Below are 11,070 nucleotides of genomic sequence, written 5' to 3'. Positions count from 1 at the left end.
GTCTTCTTGTTTATTCTGCTCAAGGCCTTCTAAAGGCGTCTGGAATGCTCTTACTACCGTTAGCTAAATATGTGTCCACAAGCAAAGCGTCCTTGAAGCCTGCTGCCTACAAAACATGCTTGGCTCACAAATTGATCAATTACATCGAGTCTGGATTGTTCACTATGTGCCCATTACTTTCCAAGTATCCCACACAGACCAGCCTCCCAGCCGCCGCGGGAAGGGTAGACCTGGCCTCCGTGATAGCGCCGGCGGGGTAGACAGGCCTCCCTGCCGGCGCGGGAGGGGTAGACCGGCCTCCCTGCTGCTGCGGGAGGGGTAGACATGTCCTCCCTGCTGGCGCCAGCGGGGTAGACCTGGCCTCCCTGCCAGCGCCGTCGGGGTAGGACTGGCCTCCCTGCGGGCGCTAGCGGGGTAGACTTGGCCTCCCTGACGGCGCCGTCGGGGTAGGACTGGCCTCCCTGCCGGCGCCAGCGGGGTAGACCTGGCCTCCCTGACGGCTCCGGCAGGGTAGACATGGCGTCCCTACCTGCACCAGCGGATAGAACTGGCTTCCCTGCCCTCGCGTGCAGGGTATACCTGGCCTCCCTACCCACGCGGGCGGGGTAGACATGGCCTCCCTGACTGCGCGGGCGGGGTAGACCTGCCCTCCCTGCACACACGGGCGGGGTAGACCTGACCTCCCTGCCGGAGCCGGCGGGGTAGACCTGGCCTCCCTACCCACGCGGGTGGGGTAGACCTGGCCTCCCTACCAACGCGGGTGGGGTCGACATGGCCTCTCTAGAGGCGTGGGGGAGGTAGACATGGCTTCCCTACCCGCACAGGCGCGGTAGACCTGGCGTCCCTGCCGGTGCCCTCAGGGTAGACCTGGCCACCCTACCGGCGCTGGCAGTGTAGACCTGGCCTCCCTGTGAGAAACTAGAGACTAGAGTATTGTTTATTAAGATTTATGCTAAGCCAATATAAAGATAATTGCTTATATAAGCCTAGTCAGATACCGCATAAGGTAGAACTATTTTGCGAAAGATAAGGATTGCTTAAAGAAACCGCAAGACGGGTAGAACTATTTCGCGGAAGATAAGGATTGCGCAAGACGGGAAATAGTTATTGCTTTGCGTGGAAGTGTTTGTTAATAGAGCCTGTAAAACAGTTCTAAGAATTACCACACAGCAAGTTGAAAACCATATATGGAAAAGGTTATCTAAAGGTAACCGAGGAAGACTTCAGCCTTCAGCCTCAACGACCATCAGGAGGCAGAAAAAGACCCCCTAACAACAACCGAGACATGCGCAGATTGCTCCACGAATGCGGAACTGAAGGACTGATAAAAAGAGGGTGTTTCAAATGAGAGGCGCGGCAGTTGGCGGAACATAGACTCCCCTGCCGCCCAGCGCTGTCTTTGCTCATATTCTACTTGCTACAATTAATAAATTTTTATTGGATTATGATCCATTGTGGTCTCAATTTATAACAATTCTTGGTGCCGTGACTCGGATAAGGAACGGTAGACTTTGGTCCTCCGGGGAGGCGCGCCCCGCGACAATTCGCGGCCCTGCGACCAACAGCCTACTTCAACCTTACCGACGAACCTAAATTTTAGAATAGTGAGCAAAGGAAAACCGGTAAAATCCCATAAAATTTCTGTGCACGGGAGTCCGGACGAAGACGCAGGACGCGTAAGTATATTGCGATATTTGGTCGCGGGTTTGCCGTCCGGGCGGGATTGGGTTTTCCTGGACTATAACGAATGAGAGGTTCGATATACTGAACCAAGCGAATGTGGACCCTTTAGTACTGCGGTTCCCACCTCCCGCGAGGGACTGGGCCAGGAATAAGGGGAGTGAGTGAGTGTGTGTGCGGATAGTCCAGAAGATGGGGGCGAAGGGCAGCAAGCCTTCGACTCCCATGGGAAGGGTACCTACTGTACCTAGGAATACCCCTCTGGCATATATCTTAGACAATTGGAGATATTTCCCTGGAACTCTAGGGAAAGATAAACAGAAGATGATAGAATATTGTACTAAGATATGGGGAGGGAAGAAGATTTCTAAAAATGTCTTCTGGCCAGTCTATGGGTCAGAAGAAGATTGGATAAAACAACAATTAAACCTCTGGGTTAATAATAAAAAACCTCTTAACCCAGAGGAGAGTCAATATGCGGAAGTTTGGTTGGAAAGACCAGAAACTAGACTTTATCCATTGAATGAACAAAAAACTAAACAAAAGAAAAAGAAGGAAGAATTGGACGAAATCCTTCTGACTCCCCCTCCTTACGTTCCTCCTCCTGCTCCCACAGCTCCTCCAGAAGTCCCTAAAGCGCCCCCTCCCACATCAGGGTCGGAACAGGGGTCTCCCCCTCCTCCGAGACGTGTGACTAGAAGTCAAACAGGGGCAGCTCAGATGTATCCCCTAAGGGAAATACCCATGGGGGGACCTCAACCTGCGATTGGATACATTTCCATACCCCTAAATTCGGCTGACCTGCGGGATTTTAAAAGAACCGAGATGGGAAACTTAATTGAGGACCCACTCGGAGTGGCAGAAAGATTAGATCAATTTTTGGGACCAAGTCTTTATACTTGGGATGAGATGCAATCTATCCTTGGCCAATTATTTACTACCGAGGAAAGAGATATGATTAGACGAACAGGAATGAGACTGTGGGATACTCAACATGTCCAGGGACCCCAAGCAGATATTAAATGGCCACTTCAAAGACCTAATTGGGATAATCAGGATCCGGTGCATAGAACCCATATGCAGGACCTGAGAACTATAGTAATTCAAGGAATTAGAGAAGCAGTACCCCGTGGCCAGAATATCAATAAGGCATTTAATGAAATGCAAAAGAAAGACGAAAGCCCTACTGAGTGGCTAGAGCGATTAAGAAAAGCCCTTCAACTGTACTCTGGGGTAAACCCAGATGAGCCTTTAGGGCAAATACTCCTCAAGACTCAGTTTGTGGCCAAATCATGGGAAGACATCAGAAGGAAAATTGAAAAGTTAGAGGACTGGCAGAATAGAGGGTTGGATGAATTATTGAGGGAAGCTCAGAAAGTTTACGTAAGGCGGGAAGAAGAGAGCAGCAAGCGACAAGTCAGAATGATGGTAGCAGCAGTCAGGGAGGATCGTAAAGGGCGGACTAATGAACACCTTTCGGCTGGAATGAAACAAGGGAACATAGTAGTAAAGAAAGAACAGAGATGTTGTTTTTACTGTGGAAAGAAGGGACATATAAAGAAGAATTGCAGAGAAAGGATCAAGGATGAAGAAATATTAAAAACGGAATAGGAGAGTCAGGGGCTCTATATATTAGGGGACCGGAGTCATCACGAGCCCTTGATAAAAATAAAAATAGGTCCCCATAAACAAGAGTTCACCTTTTTAGTAGACACTGGAGCTGAGAAATCAACTATTAAACAAATACCTGAGGGATGTAAAGTTTCTTCTGAAAAAGTACAAGTAATCGGGGCAAAAGGAGAACCCTTTAAAGTCAGCAAAATCAAAAATGTGTTATTCGAAACTGAAAATAAATTTGGAATGGGCGAACTCTTGCTCGTCCCTGAAGCAGAATTTAATCTACTGGGATGAGATTTAATTGTCGAATTACAATTAGAAATTAAAGTAAAAAATCAAGAACTAACAGTGTCTACTTATCCTTTGACCGTAGAAGATCAAAAACAAATCAACCCCGATGTCTGGTACTCTCCGGACACAATTAGTAAACTAAAGATCCCACCAATTAAAATCCAAATTTCTGAACCCCACATACCTGTGAGGGTAAAACAATATCCCATATCTCTAGAAGGACGGAGAGGATTAAAACCAGAAATTGATCGATTGGTAACGCAAGGCATCTTAGAGCCGTGTATGTCACCCTTTAATACCCCCATTTTGCCTGTAAAGAAACCAAATGGGAAATATCGGCTTGTACATGATTTAAGAGAAATAAATAAAAGAACTATTACCCGGTTCCCTGTAGTAGGAAATCCATATACACTTCTGAGTAAGTTAGGACCGCATAACTCCTGGTATAGTGTGATTGATCTAAAAGATGCCTTTTGGGCCTGTCCACTGGCAGAAGAATGCCGTGATTATTTTGCCTTTGAATGGGAAGATATAAAGACAGGCCGTAGACAGCAATTAAGATGGACCGTGCTCCCCCAGGGGTTCACTGAGTCCCCTAATTTGTTTGGACAGGCCCTGGAAGAACTCTTGAAAGAATACCAGGTACAGGAGGGAAATGTACTTTTACAATACGTGGATGATCTGCTTATAGCAGGAAATAATAAGGAGAATGTAAGAAAAGAAACTATTCGACTTCTAAATTTTCTTGCCCAAAAAGGACTACGAGTATCACAAGAAAAGTTACAATTTGTGGAAGAAAAAGTGAAATACTTGGGACATTATTTGTTTAACGGCAAGAAGATATTAGATCCAGAACGCATTAAAGCAATTCAGGAATTACCTATGCCTGTCACTAAAAAACAAATTCGGCAGGTATTAGGGCTATTTGGGTATTGTAGGCAATGGATAGAAAACTATAGTTTTAAAGTTAAATTTTTATATGAACACTTGTCTAAAGACAAAATACCCAAATGGACCTCGCAAGATCGAGAGCAATTTGTCAGTCTCAAAAAAGAGCTAAGCCAAGCACCGGTTTTAAGCCTACCAGATTTAAAGCGACCATTCCATTTATTTGTCAATATACATGAAGGAACGGCATTCGGAGTATTAACTCAGGAATGGGCTGGACAAAAGAAACCGGTAGCATATTTATCAAAGCTGTTGGACCCTGTAAGCAGAGGTTGGCCAAGTTGTCTACAAGTAATCGTTGCTGCAGCCTTATTGCTCGAGGAAACAAATCGCATTACTTTTAATGGAGACGTTGTCTTATATGCACCTCATAATATCAGGGGAGTGTTACAACAAAAAGCAGAAAAATGGCTTACAGATAGCCGACTATTAAAGTATGAAGGAATTCTTATAGAATCCCCTAAATTATCTTTAAAAACTATTGGAGCAATTAACCCAGCTGAATTTTTGTACCCAGGAGAAGGTAATGAACTATTACACAATTGTTTTCAAACGATTGAACAGCAGACACGCATTAGGCCAGACTTAGAAGAAGAAGAACTACAATGTGGGGAAGTATTATTTATAGATGGGTCATCATGAATAGTAGAAGGTAAACGATTGTCTGGATATGCCATCATTAAATTAGAGAGAGGAGAATTTAAAACAATAGAATCAGGCCCCCTGAGTGCCAGCTGGTCGGCTCAAGCCTGTGAGTTGTATGCATTATGGAAAGCGTTAGTGTCACTCAAGGGAAAAGATGGAACTATATATACAGACTCACGCTATGCGTTTGGAGTAGTACACACTTTTGGGAAAATATGGGAAGAAAGGGGATTCGTTAACTCACAGGGAAAAGAACTGATACACCCAGAATTAATTCGACGAGTTCTGGGGGCATTAAAAATGCCGAATAAAATAGCAGTTGTACATATAAAGGGACACCAACGGGGTACAAGTTACCAAATCAGGGGAAATAATGCAGCTGATACGGAAGCAAAACTAGTGGCAGGCAATTATAATATGATTCTAACTATACAACAGACATCTATTAGTAAAAATTTGAGTTTTGAGTCTGTAGAAAAAGAAAAATTAAAACAAATGGGAGCTAAAGAACAGGATGGTAAATACATACTGCCAGATGGGAGAGAAGTTTTGCCGAAGGGCATAGCACTCGAAATATTTTCAAAAATACATAGTAAAACACACTGGGGAACCCAGGCATTAGTTGATCATTTTAATCAACTGTTTGCCTGTATAGGTGTATATAACATCGCAAAAACCGTCACAGCAGCCTGCGAGACCTGTCAAAAGGTTAATCGAAACAGTATGAGACAAAAACCTCTTGGAGGACGTTCCCCAGCATACAGACCTTTTTCACACATACAAGTGGATTTTACTGAACTACCCAGGGTAGGGCGTCACAAATATTTATTAGTAATGGTGGATCATTTAACACATTATGTTGAGGCTTTTCCTACCTCCAAGGCAACGGCTAACCAAGTTACTAAAGTGTTACTCGAACACATTATACCTCGATATGGAGTACCTGAAGTAATTGACTCAGACAGAGGAACCCACTTTGTGTCAAAAATTGTTAAAGACCTAACAGAAAGATTGGGTATTAAGTGGGAATACCATACACCATGGCATCCACAAAGTTCGGGAAAAGTTGAAAGGATGAATGGAGAAATCAAAACTATTCTGACTAAATTAATGATAGAAACCAAATTATCATGGATTAAGTGCCTACCCATGGCACTATTAATTCTCAGAACCAGACCCCGAACAGACATAGGAATATCAGCGTTTGAAATGGTGTATGGAATGTCCTATAGAATTGAAAGTCCACAAACAAATGTTTTAATTCGAGACCGTGTGATTAATGAATATGTTTCACAATTAGCAGAACATCGTAACAAGCTTTGGGAACATGGACTGATTGTACAACGACCCCCGTTGGACTTAAAAATTCATAATCTCAAACCTGGGGACTGGGTATTGGTTAAAACATGGAAAGAAGAAACCCTGAAACCCAATTGGGAGGGACCTTATCTTGTTTTGCTTACAACAGACACAGCTGTTCGGACTGCTGAGCGTGGATGGACTCATGCCAGTCGCATTAAAGGCCCAGTAACAGGACCCCACTGGAAGGTGGTCAGTGCACCCGGTGACACCAAGATTATATTAAGAAGATAAAGTAATGATATACGCTTGGTTTGATTATTTTGAAGCCCTGCCCTTTGGTGTAAAGTGTGTGATTTGTTTTGTAATTGCATTCATAGGATCTCTAGTGGTGTATTACTTGTGGAAACATACTAAGTGTGGTCGTAAAAATTGTTAAATATTCATGCAACCTAATATAGAATATAGGGATCCTACGGAAATAAGGAACAATTATATACAAAACCTACGATTAAGGTGTAACAACCCACCGTGTGATTGTTATCCATTTGTATGTTTTAAATGTAAGGTATGCCAGGACAAATGGTGGGTGCACTGTTATGAGGGGTACCCTCCGAACGGAGTCTGTGAACAGTGCTATAAATCTGAACGATCATTAACTGATTGGAAATTAAAACAATTTGAACGAAGACGAGAAATTGTAAAAGGATCCCCCCAATGGTGGGATATTTTTGTTAAGGGAATACACCCCCAATATTATTGTTACCACCCAAATCAACCAGTCCCCTTTGTGACTGAGATCATAACTGTCCGGTGTCGGAGGAAAGTACTAACCGTGCCTTGCCTGACCCCATTAGTTAAAGCTGCGAAGTGGGAGGCCTATGTACACAGGCAGAAAACCCGAAACAGCTATTCTCCTGAAGAATTCCCTTGCTGCCGAGAAGATGGTACACCCCGTGACTCGAAGCAACCGAGTCGACGGGCGAGGCAGAAGAGAAACCAACTGTGGAGAAATGAATCAGAAAAATGGGATGCAAAGGCAATCATGGCTGAACTTCCCCAGGACTGGTAAGAATTTACAAAAATTAATTAAAAGATTAACGAACACCCTTTTTCCTGGTATACCGTTAATTGTGCTATTGATAATAACCCAAGCAGAAGGAGGAAACCCACATGAACCATTTAAGTGGGAACTAATATCTTGGGAAGGATCGAAAACAATAGCCACTTTTAACAGCCCAGGGCCACCTGAATTCATAGTAGAACTTTGTGATTTAGTATCGATACCTTGTGAAAAAGGACCTCCATTCTATATATGCCCGGCCTCTGGACAGCCTTACTGCAATTATCCCGGGCACTATTATTGTGGTTATTGGGGATGTGAGACAATAGCCTCGGGCTGGACAGTAAAGACTCCTGATAAATATATAAAAGCAGCCTGGACCCCTAATGGATGTGTACCCGAAAATACAGGTGTAGATCTTACAGGTCTGCGTGATGTGGATTATGTAGCTCCACGTGAACAGATCTGTACACACATCAAATTTCAAGTATTACATCCCCTAGATGACACGTGGTTAGTAGGACGAACATGGGGAATACGTGTCTATGCGGGAATTCCTAAAGATTGGGGAGGACACTTTCTCATAAGAAAAATTAAAATACCACATGATCCACTCCCTGTTGGGCCGAATAAAATACTGAATCCACCCACCTTTTTAAGGAAAAACATTATTCCCACAAGTATTATTCCTACAAGTGCTACACCTTTTATCCATACTAAGAATACAAGTGCTACACCTTTTATCCATACTAAGAATACAAGTGCTACACCTTTTATCCATACTAAGAATGCAGGAATGTCGAAATTTAAAGACCCCTTATGGGATTTAGTACAAGCCTCTTATCATGCCCTTAATAAGAGCAAACCAAATTTAACTAAAGACTGTTGGTTATGTTACAATGCCAGACCACCATATTTTGAAGCAATCGGAACACCAGATAAGATTCAATGGTCTAGTGGTTCAAACCCACAAGAATGCCCATGGGATGACCAGAAGAACCATACGCAAGGAATTACTATTCAATTGGTATTAGGTCAAGGAAAATGTATAGGTACAGTACCCGAAGAATATCAGCCTTTGTGTAATCAAACAATTACTGACATAACAAAGTATAAGAACCAAGCTAAAAAATGGGCTATCCCAACACCGGGAGCTAAATGGGTTTGCTCAGACATTGGAATAACACCTTGCATATCCCTAAATGTGTTTGATCAATCTCAGTTTTGTGTACAGGTAATTATTGTTCCTCGTCTAATATATCACACCTCTGAAGAGGTGTTACACCATTTTGAAGGAGATTTGGACAGACAAAAACGAGAACCAGTTACAGCAATAACTTTGGCTACGCTATTGATAGCAAGCGGAATTGGAGCAAGTACAGGTATAGCCTCTTTGGTAAAGAGTCAAGAATTGCAAGGTCTACAACAAGTCGTAAATGAAGACCTAGAAAGAATCGAACAATCCATTGAACGTTTAGCAACTTCAGTAAAATCTTTATCGGAAGTAGTGCTACAGAACAGGAGAGGACTAGACTTGTTGTTATTAGAAAAAGGAGGGTTGTGTGTAGCCCTCAAAGAAGAATGCTGCTCCTTTGCTGATCATACAGGAGTAGTCCTGGACGCAATGGCTGAACTTCGGAAAAGATTAGAACAACGCAGAAAGAATTTTGAAACAGGTAGACCATGGTATGAAAACTGGTTTAATGCTTCACCTTGGCTAACCACTTTGTTGTCTACTTTAGCAGGACCGCTTATTATGTTAATCCTAGGACTTATATTTGGGCCTTGTATACTACGCTATGTTTTACATTTTATTAAGAAACGGCTTGATATGACCAAACTACTTATCCTAACCACGAAGTTGGAGAAAGAAAACAAGAAGATATTTACCAATGAAGATGAAGATTATTGTGAGTGTACCATGCCACGAGAATGCTATGAATGTAACCGTGAGATATTACCTTGTGAATGTTATGATAAATGTTGGGGTTGTGGAAAAAGGTTGGCTTATAATGTTGAGAATGAAAGTAGTGTCTAATAAACAATAATAGAATAAAAAGAAAAAGGGGGGATTGTGAGAAACTAGAGACTAGAGTATTGTTTATTAAGATTTATGCTAAGCCAATATAAAGATAATTGCTTATATAAGCCTAGTCAGATACCGCATAAGGTAGAACTATTTTGCGAAAGATAAGGATTGCTTAAAGAAACCGCAAGACGGGTAGAACTATTTCGCGGAAGATAAGGATTGCGCAAGACGGGAAATAGTTATTGCTTTGCGTGGAAGTGTTTGTTAATAGAGCCTGTAAAACAGTTCTAAGAATTACCACACAGCAAGTTGAAAACCATATATGGAAAAGGTTATCTAAAGGTAACCGAGGAAGACTTCAGCCTTCAGCCTCAACGACCATCAGGAGGCAGAAAAAGACCCCCTAACAACAACCGAGACATGCGCAGATTGCTCCACGAATGCGGAACTGAAGGACTGATAAAAAGAGGGTGTTTCAAATGAGAGGCGCGGCAGTTGGCGGAACATAGACTCCCCTGCCGCCCAGCGCTGTCTTTGCTCATATTCTACTTGCTACAATTAATAAATTTTTATTGGATTATGATCCATTGTGGTCTCAATTTATAACATCCCTACACTGGCGGGCGGGGTAGACCTGTCCTCCCTACCCAGACGGGCGGGGTAGACCTGCCCTCCCTACCTCCGTGTGCGGGGTAGACCTGGCCTTACTACCGGCACGGGAGAGGTAGACCTGGATTCCCATCCCACACGGGTGGGGTAGACCTGGCCCCCCTGCCGGCGCCGTCGGGGTAGACATGGCCTCCCTAACCGCGCGGGCGGGGTAGACCTGGCCTCCCTACCCGCGCAGGCAGGGTAGACCTGGCCTCCCTACGGGCTGTGGCGGGGTAGACCTGGCCTCCCTACCTGCACGCGTGGGAAACACCTTGCCTCCCTACCTGCGCGGGCGGGGTAGTCCTGGCCTCACTACCGGCACGTGAGAGGTAGACTTGGCCTCCCTACCCGAGCTGGGGGGTAGACCTGGCCTCACTGTCCGCGCAGGCGGGGTAGTCCTGGCCTCCCTACCCACGCGGGCGGCGTAGACCTCGCCTCCCTGCCCGCGCTGGCTGGGTAGACCTGGCCTCCCTGCCCACGTGGGCAAGGTAGACCTGTCCTCCATACCCTTGCGGGCGGGGTAGACCTCGCCTCCCTGCCCGCGCTGGCTGGGTAGACCTGGCCTCCCTGCCCACGCGGGCAGGGTAGACCTGTCCTCCATACCCTTGCGGGCGGGGTAGACCTGGCCTACTTACCCTCTCAAGCGGGTTAGACCTGGCATCCCTGCAGGACCCCGTGGGGTAGACCTGGTATCCCTGCCGGCGCCGCTGGGGTAGATCTGGCCTCCCTGTCCGCGCGTTCGAGGTAGACCTGGCCTCCCTACGGTCACAGGCGTGGTAGACCTGGCCTCCCTACTTGCGCGGGCTGTGTAGACATGGCCTCCGTGCCCGCTCGGGCAGGGTAGACC

The 11,070-nt window shown here is 45.0% G+C and overlaps 1 long non-coding RNA gene across 1 annotated transcript; it reads left to right on the top strand.

The window, feature by feature from the left end:
* Nucleotides 1-1,084: 1,084 nt before the first annotated feature.
* On the top strand, nucleotides 1,085-7,978 carry LOC128138379 (uncharacterized). Its single transcript, XR_008233993.1, has 2 exons — nucleotides 1,085-1,676; nucleotides 7,338-7,978. It is a non-coding gene; the product is annotated as an uncharacterized LOC128138379 (long non-coding RNA).
* Nucleotides 7,979-11,070: the final 3,092 nt, after the last annotated feature.

This window comes from Harpia harpyja, unplaced genomic scaffold, assembly GCF_026419915.1.
Source record: "Harpia harpyja isolate bHarHar1 unplaced genomic scaffold, bHarHar1 primary haplotype scaffold_39, whole genome shotgun sequence".
NCBI lineage: Eukaryota > Metazoa > Chordata > Aves > Accipitriformes > Accipitridae > Harpia > Harpia harpyja.
This window is presented reverse-complemented; position numbering and strand designations above follow the sequence as displayed.